The 13,938-nt window shown below is 40.6% G+C and overlaps 1 protein-coding gene across 4 annotated transcripts in view; it reads right to left on the bottom strand.

Annotated features, from left to right (window-relative positions):
• Positions 1 to 12,186, bottom strand: part of FUT9 (fucosyltransferase 9) — a 313,771-nt gene extending 301,585 nt beyond the window's left edge. For all 4 annotated transcript variants that reach the window (XM_082249213.1, XM_082249214.1, XM_082249215.1 and 1 more), the window contains exon 1: positions 12,164 to 12,186. The gene's annotated coding sequence lies outside the window, so the exon portion shown is untranslated. The remainder of the gene's footprint in view (positions 1 to 12,163) is intronic.
• Between the last annotated feature and the right edge of the window lie 1,752 nt (positions 12,187 to 13,938).

Here is a 13,938-nt window from a genome sequence, read left to right as displayed (position 1 = left end):
TTTCTCCTGGCACCTCCTCTCCCTCTTATCCTTTTCCTCTCTCTAAAAACTCAGCTTACCCCCTCAAATCCAGCAAAGCTAAAGCTCTTTTTTTTTTGAAAGACAACACTCCGTGCCCTCTGTCTTAACATTTGGCGATGTTCTTACTGCCTCATGTCTCTACATTTAGGCCTGTGCGTGTTGTCTTGAAAATGTAGTGCAAGTGGCCAATTTTCCCAAGAACAAAGGCGCAAAGTTTAAAGCGGAGTTCCGGGCACAAAAAATATTTTTTTTTTTTGTGCCCCTCCGCTAGGTATGCCGCACCTGAAAAGGAATTGGATAGTTATTTTTTTTTTTTTTGTTTACTCACCTTTTTATTGAAGATCGTAAATACTCACCTATGACAGCTTCCTCCTCCAGCGCCAAGGCTCACCCCGTCACTTCCTGCCTCGCGATGATTCCTGGGAGATAAACGTCATAGCTCCCAGGAATCAATGCGCCGCACCGGCCCCGCTCGTCATTTCCGGGCGACGCCGCATTCCCCTGCTAAACAGCTTCTGGGCATGCCCAGAAGCAGTTTAGGAATGCGGAGCCGCGCCGGAAGTGACGAGAGGGGCCGGTGCAGTGCATTCTGGGACACGAAGACGCGGAAGAAGACAGAGAAGAGGACCGCGCCGGCTTCAGCTGCCCACAACCGAGATGGAAACGCTGTGGAAGAAAATTTCTAAGTAAGTATTTCTTCTAAAAGGTAAGTGCGAACCGGGACAGATCAGAGGCTAGCCATTGTGGAATGTGCTAGCCCTGACTGTCCCGGGGGTATGTTCAGGAAAAAAACGTTTCTCTGCCCGGAACTCCGCTTTAAGGAGCTGTCTTGTATACACCAGCCCACCTTGCAAGAAGTTATGGACTTTGCTTCACAACAGCTCCTAGGTTATGACCCTCTGATACACTTACATTGGCATCTTGTATTAATGCTTACTAAAATGAAATGGCTGACAAAAAAACCTGGCTTGTGTTTAAACATCTTGGCCATTTTGAGCAGCCTATGTACTGTCCTGTAATTTTTGAAAAACTAAACTGGAAAGTTTATTGTACAAAGCTCACTTAACTACTTGTTAACTAATACTAATAAACTGATACGGAGGTTCTAGTTGGGCACTTTTAGGGTGACAATGCTCTTTCCTTCTCTCCCACAATTCCTGCCTATTAATTCATTTTTCACATGCTCTTCCGTGCTGATTTACATTGCTCATGCATTTTCCACAGCAACTATTTAAAAAAAATGGACTGTAAAAAAAAAAAAACAATTGCAGCCAGCAACAATTAGAAAGTATGCCCTGTGAAAAAACACATGAAGCCTGTTATAACTGTAGTGTATGTAAACTGTAAAGAAGCTGCAGAACATCAACAGGATTAAGATGTAGCAAAGGATAAAAAGAGTAAACACTCTTTCCCCTTCACCCCCACTCCTCTCAATTAGACATTTGAGTTTATATCTACATCAACTGACCAGTGTCCTACAAGCCATACACTAATCTCTTCCGGTGCAGTTTGTCAGAAGCACATCCTATTTTTCCCTCTAAGAGATAAAGCACATTATAAATAGCGATGCTGTGACTTTGACTTTTTTTTAGTAGAGGGGGGGGGGCTGTCTTATCCAATGTCCCCCTTATTGGCGCTTCTATGTCAGTTTACCTGTGCTCAAATGCCAGGCAGGACATTGTGGTTACATAGAATGTGGTCTGGGGAATTCCTGCATTAAAGTGATTGTACAGGCTAATTTATTTTGTTTATACTTACCTGCTTTGTACAATTGGCTGGGGTGCTTCACTCATAATGTTTTCCACCTTAATGCAGAAAATGCATTAATGTGTAACTCCACTTTTGTTGACAAGAAAACATTACCCTCTGGGTGATCTTTGTACATTGCAGGGATTTTAACAAACTTTGTTGCGATTCCTACCTGTTGTTATTCTGAAGAAATCATTGTTTGTTCCTCTATACCTCTGTGCTGAGTGAGTCAAATGGGAGTGGTTTCATTAATACCTCTCAGCTGTGGCAGCTGCAGGGCTCTAATCAGAAAAGCTGCTGGGCCTGCATCCCTTTAGACGTGTTTCTATTGGGAGTATCTCACCATAAATTACATTTTTGTTGCAGGGGATGCAAGAAATCTGACTTGTATCTTAAGCAGACTTCTGGGAAAATTGGTGAGCCAATCACACAAGCAGGAAATGATGTTTCTGGGGTGTGGTCAGTACACATTCTTTGTACAGAACAGCTCCAGGTAGCCATATTGCATTGCATTTTCCGAAAATTACAACAGCTGCAGATTGAAAAGGAAAAGTAATTTTTAATAACATTCAATTACAATATGATTTGTGTCGCAATTGTATATGCACTGCCCCCCCCCCCCACGAAAGTTACCCTAAAGGTAAAAAACCTTTAGCCTTTACCCTTTACAACCACTTGAACTATCTAGGACTGTGAATTTTGAACATGCTGGATCCACAGCAAACCAACAAAAAGGTTATACAGTAAACCCCCCTCCATTGCGGGGGTTACGTTCCCGGACCCAGCCGCGAAAAGTGAAATTCCGCGAAATAGAAAAACCCTATTAAAATGCATTGTAGGCATGATTTTTTTACTGTCACTGTACGTGTAAAAGCATTTTAAGGTCTTTAAACACACTTTTAAAACAATAGAAACTCATTTAAACACATAAAAGATACTAAGAGACAGAGCAAGAGCTATGAAAAACACAAAAATCTTTCATTTTTAATGATTTATATAGTAAAATAACATTACAAAAAAAAAACGCGAATTACCGGGACCGCAAAAACTGAACCGCGATGTAGCGGGGGATTACTGTAGTTGATATCTGAACAGGAATAGAAGGTATATCTTCCAATATAGAAATCTGTTTCTGTGGCAGGTGTCCAAGAGGGATAAACACTCATTCAGGGATATTTCCACTTACTTCCTTTGTGTCTGGCTATAGATTGACATTTTTTTGCAAAACAATACCAAGATCAGTGTTTTCAATAACCTATTGAATCCCATATTAAGTTGATTTATGACTCTTTACAAATATTATCACATAAACCAGAGCGTGTGTCACCAGAAAATAAGCAGATCTAAACCAAAACACAAAAGAGCCGCAGAAGGATGAAATGGTCTGTAAAAAGGCAATGTGTATTTCATTATAGTAAACATCACCATGATAGAAAGCAATATGATGAAGCATGTTATGAAAATTATTGCCATAGTGTGCTTTATAAAATACACTGCAAGTCACAACTATCTAGAATGCAGGCAATAATGAAGTCAGCGCACGATCAGAAGAACTTGTGTTCATTTCTGCAATCCCAAGATCATTTGTTCCCTGACCAACTCCAGACCTCAATCACAATGTGATTGTTAGAAGGTCACATGTTGATGTGATGATTGGTAACTGATCATTCAGGGTTGTATGCTCATGTGTGATCTGCCGTAAATGATGGATTGGGACTATGGTGTCAACATATGACTACAATATAAGCAAAGGAAAAAAAAGGTTGGAGAGATTGGCCACAGAGAAGTATGCTCCATCACAGATATTTTCTGCTCATATGATTAAAAATCAAGCTAAAGCTGTCTGTTACGACCTAAAGAGAAACGAAACCCTCCTATCCTTTACCTATCCTTTACAGCAAAGGAAGCTGCCATCTTATGCCGGCCATAGATGGAGCGACTTTTTTAGAGTGCAGGAAAGAAAATCGCTCGATTCCTCCTGTGGAGCCATTGTGTTCTCCAGGCAGGGAAGCAGTTCCCTGGGAAAACACAGTGATAACTGCTAGCGGCTATAATAGCTACTAGCAATAATCGCATGTAAATACCCATAGGCTGGTTGTACCCAGGTTGATCAATTGAAAACATTCAGCATGCCCATACATGGTTTGAATCTCCCAGCTGAACCGGTTAAGATTTGAACCATCTGTGGACAGCTTTAGTCTCTGTTTGATCTGCAGTTTCCATAGTGCTTCACATGTGATTAGCTATGACAGCAGCCATTTGACAATTTGGTTTAGACTACAAGAAACTGTAACAGTTATCATTCATGGCATGAATTAAAGTCTATGTTAGCCTAGTATTTCAAACTCCTGATATGTGTCTGTGTCACCATATACTTATAGTTAAAAGTATTCTGTTTTCTTTGCATTGCTTTCTTTGTGTGAAATACCTGCTGATTTTGCCAGTACCCCTACTTTTCATATTTCAAACTGATCACACCAGGCTTTGAAACACATCTACCTAGCAAAGTCAGTTTTGTTCTTTGCATGTTACTTGGGAGCACCGCCTGCCTGTAATCCAGTGGTCTGACTTGTGCTGACATGCCCCCCTGCACTGCTGATCTCTGCCTCCTGCTGACATGCCCCTCCTACAGTCTCCACCCCCTCAGTCTCCACCCCCTACCTCTATAAGCTCTTTATGCAGCTGAGAACAGAGGTCATATGATCACTTTTTCAAAAAAGAAAAAATATATATTTATAATGTATTTTATATCTATACACGAATATTTGCCTTGCATTTCTGTTTTAACCACTTCAGCTCCAGAAGGTTTTTTCCCCTTCCTGACAAGGCCATTTTTTGCAATACGGCACTACGTTGCTTTAACTGACAATTGCGCGGTCGTGCGATGCTGTGATCCAAAAAAATTGATGTCCTTTTTTTCCCACAAATAAAGCTTTCTTTTGGTGGTATTTTATCATCTCTGCTGATATTTATTTTTTGAGCTATAAACAAAAAAAGACCAACAATTTTGAAAAAAAAAAAAAAACAATATATTTTACTTTCTGCTATGAAACCCTTTTGTGACACCAATACAGTGATCAGTGCTAAAAAAAAATGTACTGTCACTGTATAAATGACACTGGCAGGGAGGGGGGTTAACATCAGGGGCAATCAATGGGTTAACTGTGTTCCCTGGGTGTGCTTTCTTACTGTGTGAGGATAGACTGACTGGAGGAAGAGAGAAATCTGTGTTCCTGATAAGCAGAAACACAAGATCTCTCTCTCCTTGACAGAACAGTGGTCTGCCTTGTTTACATAAGCCGTTCTGTCTCTCCTATGAATCGGCGAATCCCAGTGGCCATCAGGGCTGCTGGACTTGCTGATTGGCTCCCGCTGTGTCCAACTATAGCAGAAGTACAGTTCTGGTGGCACATGTGCTTCCCAGAGCCGACAACGAGAATCACGTACAGGTACCTGATTTTGCACTTACGGGCCACCCAGTAAATGTAAGTGGGTGGTCCTTAAGTGGTTAAACTGAAAGGGTTTTACATGATAGGAGTTCACATATGCTTTAAATTGGTTGTTAAGTCAACACAATAACAACATCCCATTCCCCTCTGTAACATAACATTATGTGCCCCTGTGTCTGTGTTATATAAAAAAGCTGCCGATCTGTACCTATATCAGAGCGCCTCCCGGCACTCACGTGACTCCTCGGCCCTCTCCTTTCTCCGGCTGACAGCTATAGCGGGCGGGGCCAAGCACTCCCACTGACATTAGCTAGGGAGGAGGGGAGGAGAGAGAAGAGAGAGCCAAGAAGTCACGTGAGCTATGGGAGACGCTCTAAAATAGGTACTGATCGCAGCTTTTTAATATAACACAGACACAGGAGAACATAACATTATGTTACAGAGGGGATGGGATATTTTTATTCTAAGTATCATAGCAGCAAGAGGGGAGGGGGTGGGCACTGACACAGAGCAGACAAGCAGGGTGGGAGGGGAGAGAAGGACAGAAAAGAGTTGCAGATGACCAAGGCTGTAAACTGACCACAGTGTCAGGGCTCAACAGCCATGATAATCCGTGGTCAGTTTACAGGGGGGAGGTAGAACCAGGCAGGATCAGCCAGGTTTTTTAGGTGATAGAAGGGGCCAAATTACACAGCACAATCATTCAATAATTCGTGCTCTAAGGTAACAGGATTTTTTTTTATTATTTGTTTGTTTTTTTAGAGTAACAAACACTTTAAAGTGGAATTCCACTCTCCCAATCAACACTGACTTTTTTTAATCCTCATGCTGCTAGCAATAGTAAATAGATAAGAAAGTATATCATATTTACTCGTTTTAAACTTTTTTTTACATTTCTTCAGTTACTTCCTGGTTTCTTGCCTAGGCAAATGATGTCATACATCCCAGGAGTCTTCAGGAGCAGAAGGGGAAGAGGAGGGTTTTCTCAGTACTCTCTCCTGCATGCATGATTGAGCTAAGAGCAGGTGGATTCCAAGAAGTAAATACGACATGAATCATCTGCCCTTACTCAAGATAGCCACAGCTAGAATTGCTAGGAGGTTGTTTTTCCAAGTGATTTCTCAACAAAATAAAGCATAGAGACATGGATGGATGGGGGAGTTTGCTTTAAATATTAAAAACAAATGAAATCGTGTTTTTAGTTTGTGGTGCTCAGATGCAGTGAAGATCCACTTTAAATGTAACTCTTTTGGGAAATTAATGTGTTTAGTTCAGCTTTAGCATAAACATCATCTTTCAGTAAAAGTGGGAGCACCTATTTGATTAGACAAGTTTCAATCAATGAGCAGAGGGATCTCTTTGAAGGATGCTGCTGCTCATTGTTACTCCGAACATTTCTTCTTACAAATTGAATGTGTCACAAGATTACACAAAGGCATTTTAATCATGCTACAATTATTTTTTTTGCAAGACCGGTTTACTACATTTGTATACAAATGAGGTAATTAATTACAATTTTAGTTTTTCCCCTAAAAAAAATAATAATTTCAGTCCTGTACTTATCAAATTTATGACATCCCAAAGAAAGCCTCTAAACAGCAGGAGCTGTAATATTACGAATGCTGCAGTATGATCATGCATTGCTGTATGACATAGTAAAAGGAATCAGGGCTCAGGAAAACTGTTCTAAGTCTAGAAGAAAATGATCAATTCATATGTAGTAGCAATCAGTACCAAAGGGGACAATAACAACGACAGCAAACACAACCAAACAAAGGACTCATTTAGGGAAGGTCCAACATCTCTTGGCTGCAAAGAAAAGATAAAAATGTGCTAGGGCTGCAAAGTGACAGTAATATATTCCCTATCTTATTCTGCAGCTCTAGCTGCATAGTATGCAGCTGTGTTCTACATCAGCTTTGCCCAACAAACGTGGAATACTACAAGGACATTTATAATAACTTTTCACATCTAATACTCATACATAGCTGTGAGATCTAACCGTGCTTGCTGAACAATTTGTCCGCACTCACTGTTCACGCCACATACATATGGATATTCGCCATGGGAAGTTGTACGTTTTATCGAAGCGCACAAACATAAAAACGTATGTTTTTTTCTAATACAGGATATAATATTGTCTATTATTGCATACTTTACAGGTGTTCAAAAAATACAGTGTTTCCGTCCTCCAAATGATGCTGTAAGCTTTCATTCTGCTTTATATACAAATGAATACCATGATTACACATTCCAAGTATGTACTGATTAGAGGAAAGCCCGAACCCTCAATTGAATTATCCAATTTATAGCAAAGGTCATATTCACATTTATTAAATAGATCTTCCTTCTTGTCATTATGCCAAATCAGCCAAAAAATTCAAAGTCAATCTTAGATATCCAAAGTTATGTATAACGCCCAAGGCTGCAACAGGGGAAATAGGAGAAGTGATACTATCTGCATGCAAATCATACACAAAGGATTAAAAAGTAACCACAAAAAAAGTGTACTACATAAGTTGTACACATCTTATTATATTCTTGAATTCCATGTATTACAAACTGAAATACTATACACCGACAATTATCAAATCTGGAATACATATTAAAATACACAGTGAATAACTGAACCTGTCTGTGATGGATTCTGATTTTGTAAAAAAAGAAAGAAAGAGATAGAAAAAGAAAGAAAGAGATAGAAAAAGAAAGAAAGAAAGAAAGAAAGAAAGAAAGAAAGAAAGAAAGAAAGAAAGAAAGAAAGAAAGAAAGAAAGAAAGAAAGAAAGAAAGAAAGAAAGAAAGAAAGAAAGAAAGAAAGAAAAAGATAGATTAGATAAGATAGATAGATAGATAGATAGATAGATAGATAGATAGATAGATAGATAGATAGATAGATAGATAATAGAAGGATAGATAGATAGATAGATAGATAGATAGATAGATAGATAGATAGATAGATAGATAGATAGATAGATAGATAGATAGATAGATAGATTTGAAAGAAAGAAAGAAAGAAAGAAAGAAAGAAAGAAAGAAAGAAAGAAAGAAAGAAAGAAAGAAAGAAAGAAAGAAAGAAAGAAAGAAAGATAAAGGATGAAAAGATAGATAGATAGATAGATAGATAGATAGATAGATAGATAGATAGATAGATAGATAGATAGATAGATAGATAGATAGATAGATAGATAGATAGATAGATACAGTGCCTTGCGAAAGTATTCGGCCCCCTTGAACTTTTCCACCTTTTGCCACATTTCAGGCTTCAAACATAAAGATATAAAACTCATTTTTTGTGTAGAATCAATAAGTGGGACACAATGATGAAGTGGAACGAAATTTATTGGATATTTCAAACATTGTTAACAAATAAAAAACTGAAAAATTGGGCGTGCAAAATTATTCAGCCCCTTTACTTTCAGTGCAGCAAAATCTCTCCAGAAGTTCAGTGAGGATCTCTGAATGATCCAATGTTGACCTAAATGACTAATGATTATAAATAGAATCCACCTGTGTGTAATCAAGTCTCCGTATAAATGCACCTGCACTGTGATAGTCTCAGAGGTCCGTTTAAATCGCAGAGAGCATCATGAAGAACAAGGAACACACCAGGCAAGTCCGAGATACTGTTGTGGAGAAGTTTAAAGCCGGATTTGGATACAAAAAGATTTCCAAAGCTTTAAACATCCCAAGGAGCACTGTGCAAGCGATAATATTGAAATGGAAGGAGTATCAGACCACTGCAAATCTACAAAGACCTGGCTGTCCCTCTAAACTTTCAGCTCATACAAGGAGAAGACTGATCAGAGATGCAGCCAAGAGGCCCATGATCACTCTGGATGAACTGCAGAGATCTACAGCTGAGGTGGGAGACTCTGTCCATAGGACAACAATCAGTCGTATACTGCACAAATCTGGCCTTTATGGAAGAGTGGCAAGAAGAAAGCCATTTCTTAAAGATATCCATAAAAAGTGTTGTTTAAAGTTTGCCACAAGCCACCTGGGAGACACACCAAATATGTGGAAGAAGGTGCTCTGGTCAGATGAAACCAAAATCAAACTTTTTGGCAACAATGCAAAACGTTATGTTTGGCGTAAAAGCAACACAGCTCATCACCCTGAACATCCCCACTGTCAAACATGGTGGTGGCAGCATCATGGTTTGGGCCTGCTTTTCTTCAGCAGGGACAGGGAAGATGGTTAAAATTGATGGGAAGATGGATGGAGCCAAATACAGGACCATTCTGGAAGAAAACCTGATGGAGTCTTCAAAAGACCTGAGACTGGGATGGAGATTTGTCTTCCAACAAGACAATGATCCAAAACATAAAGCAAAATCTACAAAGGAATGGTTCACAAATAAACATATCCAGGTGTTATAATGGCCAAGTCAAAGTCCAGACCTGAATCCAATCGAGAGTCTGTGGAAAGAACTGAAAACTGCTGTTCACAAACGCTCTCCATCCAACCTCACTGAGCTCGAGCTGTTTTGCAAGGAGGAATGGGCAAAAATTTCAGTCTCTCGATGTGCAAAACTGATAGAGATACCCCAAGCGACTTACAGCTGTAATCACAGCAAAAGGTGGCGCTACAGTATTAACTTAAGGGGGCTGAATAATTTTGCATGCCCAATTTTTAAGTTTTTTATTTGTTAAAAAAGTTTGAAATATCCAATAAATATCGTTCCACTTCATGATTGTGTCCCACTTGTTGATTCTTCACAAAAAATGACAGTTTTATATCTTTATGTTTGAAGCCTGAAATGTGGCAAAAGGTCAAAAAGTTCAAGGGGGCCGAATACGCTCTCAAGGCACGATAGATAGATAGATAGATAGATAGATAGATAGATAGATAGATAGATAGATAGATAGATAGATAGATAGATAGATAGATAGATAGATAGATAGATAGATAGATACTGTAGTTGGATAGATTGATTTATTTGAAAGAAAGAAAGATAAGTGTAAATTTGCTGTCCCCTTAAAATATCTCAACATACAGCCATTAATGTCTAAAGCACTGGCAACAAAAGTTAGTACACCCCTAAGTAAAAAAGGCCAAATTGGGTCCAATTAGCCATTTTCCCTCCTCGGTGTCATGTGACTCGTTAGTGTTACAAGGTCTCAGGAGTGAATGGTAAGCGGATGTGTTAAATTTGGTGTTGAACTGGAAGTTCAATATGGAACCTCATGGCAAAGAACTCTCTGAGGATCTGAAAAAAAGAATTGTTGCTCTACATAAAGATGGCCTGGGCTATAGAAAGATTGCCAAGACCCTGAAACTGAGCTGCAGCACGGTGGCCAAGACCATACAGTGGTTTAACAGGACAGGTTCCACTCAGAACAGGCCTCGCCATGGTTGACCAAAGAAGTTGAGTGCACGTGCTCAGCGTCCTATCCAGAGGTTGTGTTTGGGAAATAGATGTATGAGTGCTGCCAGCATTGCTGCAGAGGTTGAAGGGGTGGAGGGTCAGCCTGTCAGTGCTCAGACCATACGCTGCACACTGCATCAAATTGGTCTGCATGGCTGTCGTCCCAGAAGGAAGCCTCTTCTAAAGATGATGCACAAGAAAGCCTACAAACAGTTTTCAGAAGACAAGCAGACTAAGGACATGGATTACTGGAGCCATGTCCTGTGGTCTGATGAGACCAAGATAAACGTATTTGGTTCAGATGGTGTCAAGCGTGTGCGGCAGCAACCAGGTGAGGAGTACAAAGACAAGTGTGTCTTGCCTACAGTCAAGCATGGTGGTGGGAGTGTCATGGTCTGGGGCTGGATGAGTGCTGCTGGCACTGGGAAGCTACAATTCATTGAGGGAACCATGAATGCCAACATGTACTGTGACATACTGAAGCAGAGCATGATCCCCTCCCTTTGGAGACTGGGTATTCCAACATGATAACAACCTTAAGCACACCTCCAAGAAAACCACTTCCTTGCTATTGAAGCTGAGGGTAAAAGTGAGGGACTGGCCAAGTATGTCTCCAGACCTAAACCCTATTGAGCATCTGTGGGGCATCCTCAAATGGAAGGTGGAAGAGCGCAAGGTCTCTAACATCCACCAGCTCCGTGATGTCATCATTGAGGAGTAAAAGAGGACTTCAGTAGCAACCTGTGAAGCTCTGGTGAACTCCATGCCCAAGAGGGTTAAGGCAGTGCTGGAAAATAATGGTGGCCACACAAAATATTGACACTTTGGGCCCAATTTGGACATTTTAGGGGTGTACTCACTTATGTTGCCAGTAGTTTAGACATTAATGGCTGTGTTGAGTTATTGTGAGGGGACAGCACATTTACACTGTTATACAAGCTGTACACTCACTACTTTACATTGTAGCAAAGTGTTATTTCTTCAGTGTTGTCACATGAAAAGATATAATAAAATATTTACAAAAATGTGAGGGGTGTACTCACTTCTGTGATATACTGTAGAAAGATAGATAGATAGATAGATAGATAGATAGATAGATAGATAGATAGATAGATAGATAGATAGATGGATGGATGGATGGATGGATGGATGGATGGATGGATGGATGGATGGATGGATAGATAGATAGATAGATAGATAGATAGATAGATAGATAGATAGATAGATAGATAGATAGATGATGGATGGATGGATGGATGGATGGATGGATGGATAGATAGATAGATAGATAGATAGATAGATAGATAGATAGATAGATAGATATTTGATTGTAGATATATAAATAGATGAAAGCGGTAATGTGAGTGTTAATTGCCCATGTCCCCTGCAGACAGACAGACAGACAGGTAAGTGGATGGGTACCCGGCCGGTAGGTAGAGCTCCAGGGATGAGAGGAGGACGTGTGTCGGAGGAGCGCTCCCTCCTCAATGCATTGTTGGGATGTAGATGATGGGTGATGATTGCAGGCAGTGAGGTAAGGATGGATGACATTGAGCCGGGTGGCCCCCATCACTTACCCCGGATGAAGGGCTGTGAGGAGAAGTATGCTTCCTATACGTAGGGCTTGGCGGAGTAGGGCTCGGTGGAGCGGGGCTCAGAGCTCCCAGAGGTCGGCGCTGCCTCCATCTCTCCCCTATTCAGCATCGACAGGCTGCAGCCCGGAGTACGGGGAGAGAACACGGGACCTGGAGGAGGGATGAGAGGCGCGGGGGCGCGCACTGACACCGTGGGCGCGCATCTCCCCCCTCTATATGATCACTCAGGGACGGACACACCTGGGGGGCTCAGTGGTGTAGCGGCTGTGATTGGTCCATCGTGTGCCATGGCAGGCTGTAGAAGGAGGTAGCTGGCCCGGAATATGGAGGCTGGCTCTCGCTGTAGATTTAGTAGAGGAACACTTTCCTGGTAAGCGGTGCTAGTAGCCGTGCTGGCAGGTTCCCAGGTTGTGTAGACATGGCTGGTCCATCTGCTGTGAGGAGGAGGAGGAGAGCCATGGCTGTATAGTGTACAGGTAGAGGTTCTCATGTGACCCACCGGCATCCCTGGAGCCACTCCAGATGGCATACAGCAGCCTCCGGGACTACATGTACTCTGGATAGGACTCTATTTATAGCACCCCTCCAGACTGGCACCCTAAAATAGATATACTATCCTTACTGCCAAATGATACTAATTCTGCCACCAGCACCGACCACACTGTTCCAACCAAGTTCATACAGCCAGCAATATAAGCAAGCAGCTCAATCACAATTGTACACCCCCAGCCCACACAAATGTACACACTGAGGGAGGGCTGTACACATGCTGCCTGAAACCCTCATACTTTGCTTAGCTGCAAATATTAAATACATTCTGCAGGTGGTACCCATTCAAGAGAATTACATTCACCCTCTGAAACAAGTGGGTTGGCATTTTGTGGGTTAAAACAGGCGGTGAGGAGGTGAGTGGTGACATGTCGCCTCCTCACCACCTGTCAAACCCTCTGACACCACAAGGTCGGTCTGTCTATCTATCTATCTATCTATCTATCTATCTGTCTATCTATCTATCTATCTATCTATCTATCTATCTATCTATCTATCTATCTATCTATCTATCTATCTATCTATATATCCTTCTTCTATCTATCTATCTATCTATCTATCTATCTATCTATCTATCTATCTATCTATCTATCTATCTATCTATCTATCTATATATCCTTCTTCTATCTATCTATCTATCTATCTATCTATCTATCTATCTATCTATCTATCTATCTATCTATCTATCCTTCTTCTATCTATCTATCTATCTATCTATCTATCTATCTATCTATCTATCTATCTATCTATCTATCCTTCTTCTATCTATCTATCTATCTATCTATCTATCTATCTATCTATCTATCTATCTATCTATCTATCTATCTATATATCCTTCTTCTATCTATCTATCTATCTATCTATCTATCTATCTATCTATCTATCTATCTATCTCATCTCACAAAAGTGAGTACACCCGTCACATTTTTGTAAATATTTTATTCTATCTTTCCATGTGACAACACTGTAGAAATGACACTTTGCTACAATGTAAAGTAGTGAGTGTACAGCTTGTATAACAGCCTGACCAGGTGTGAACCGGCTCTAAATGTGCTGTCCCCTCAAAATAACTCATCACACAGCCATTATTGTCTAAACTGCTGGCAACAAAAGTGAGTACACCCCTTAGTGGAAATAAACAAATTGGGCCAAAAGTGTCAATATTTTGTTTGGCCACCATTATTTTCCTGCACTGAGCGCTTGAGTTC

This window comes from Pelophylax lessonae (genome assembly GCF_965119305.1).
Source record: "Pelophylax lessonae genome assembly, chromosome: 3".
In the NCBI taxonomy this organism is placed as follows: Eukaryota; Metazoa; Chordata; class Amphibia; order Anura; family Ranidae; genus Pelophylax; species Pelophylax lessonae.
The sequence above is the reverse complement of the archived record's forward strand: the minus strand, read 5'-3'. Positions and strand labels throughout refer to the sequence as shown.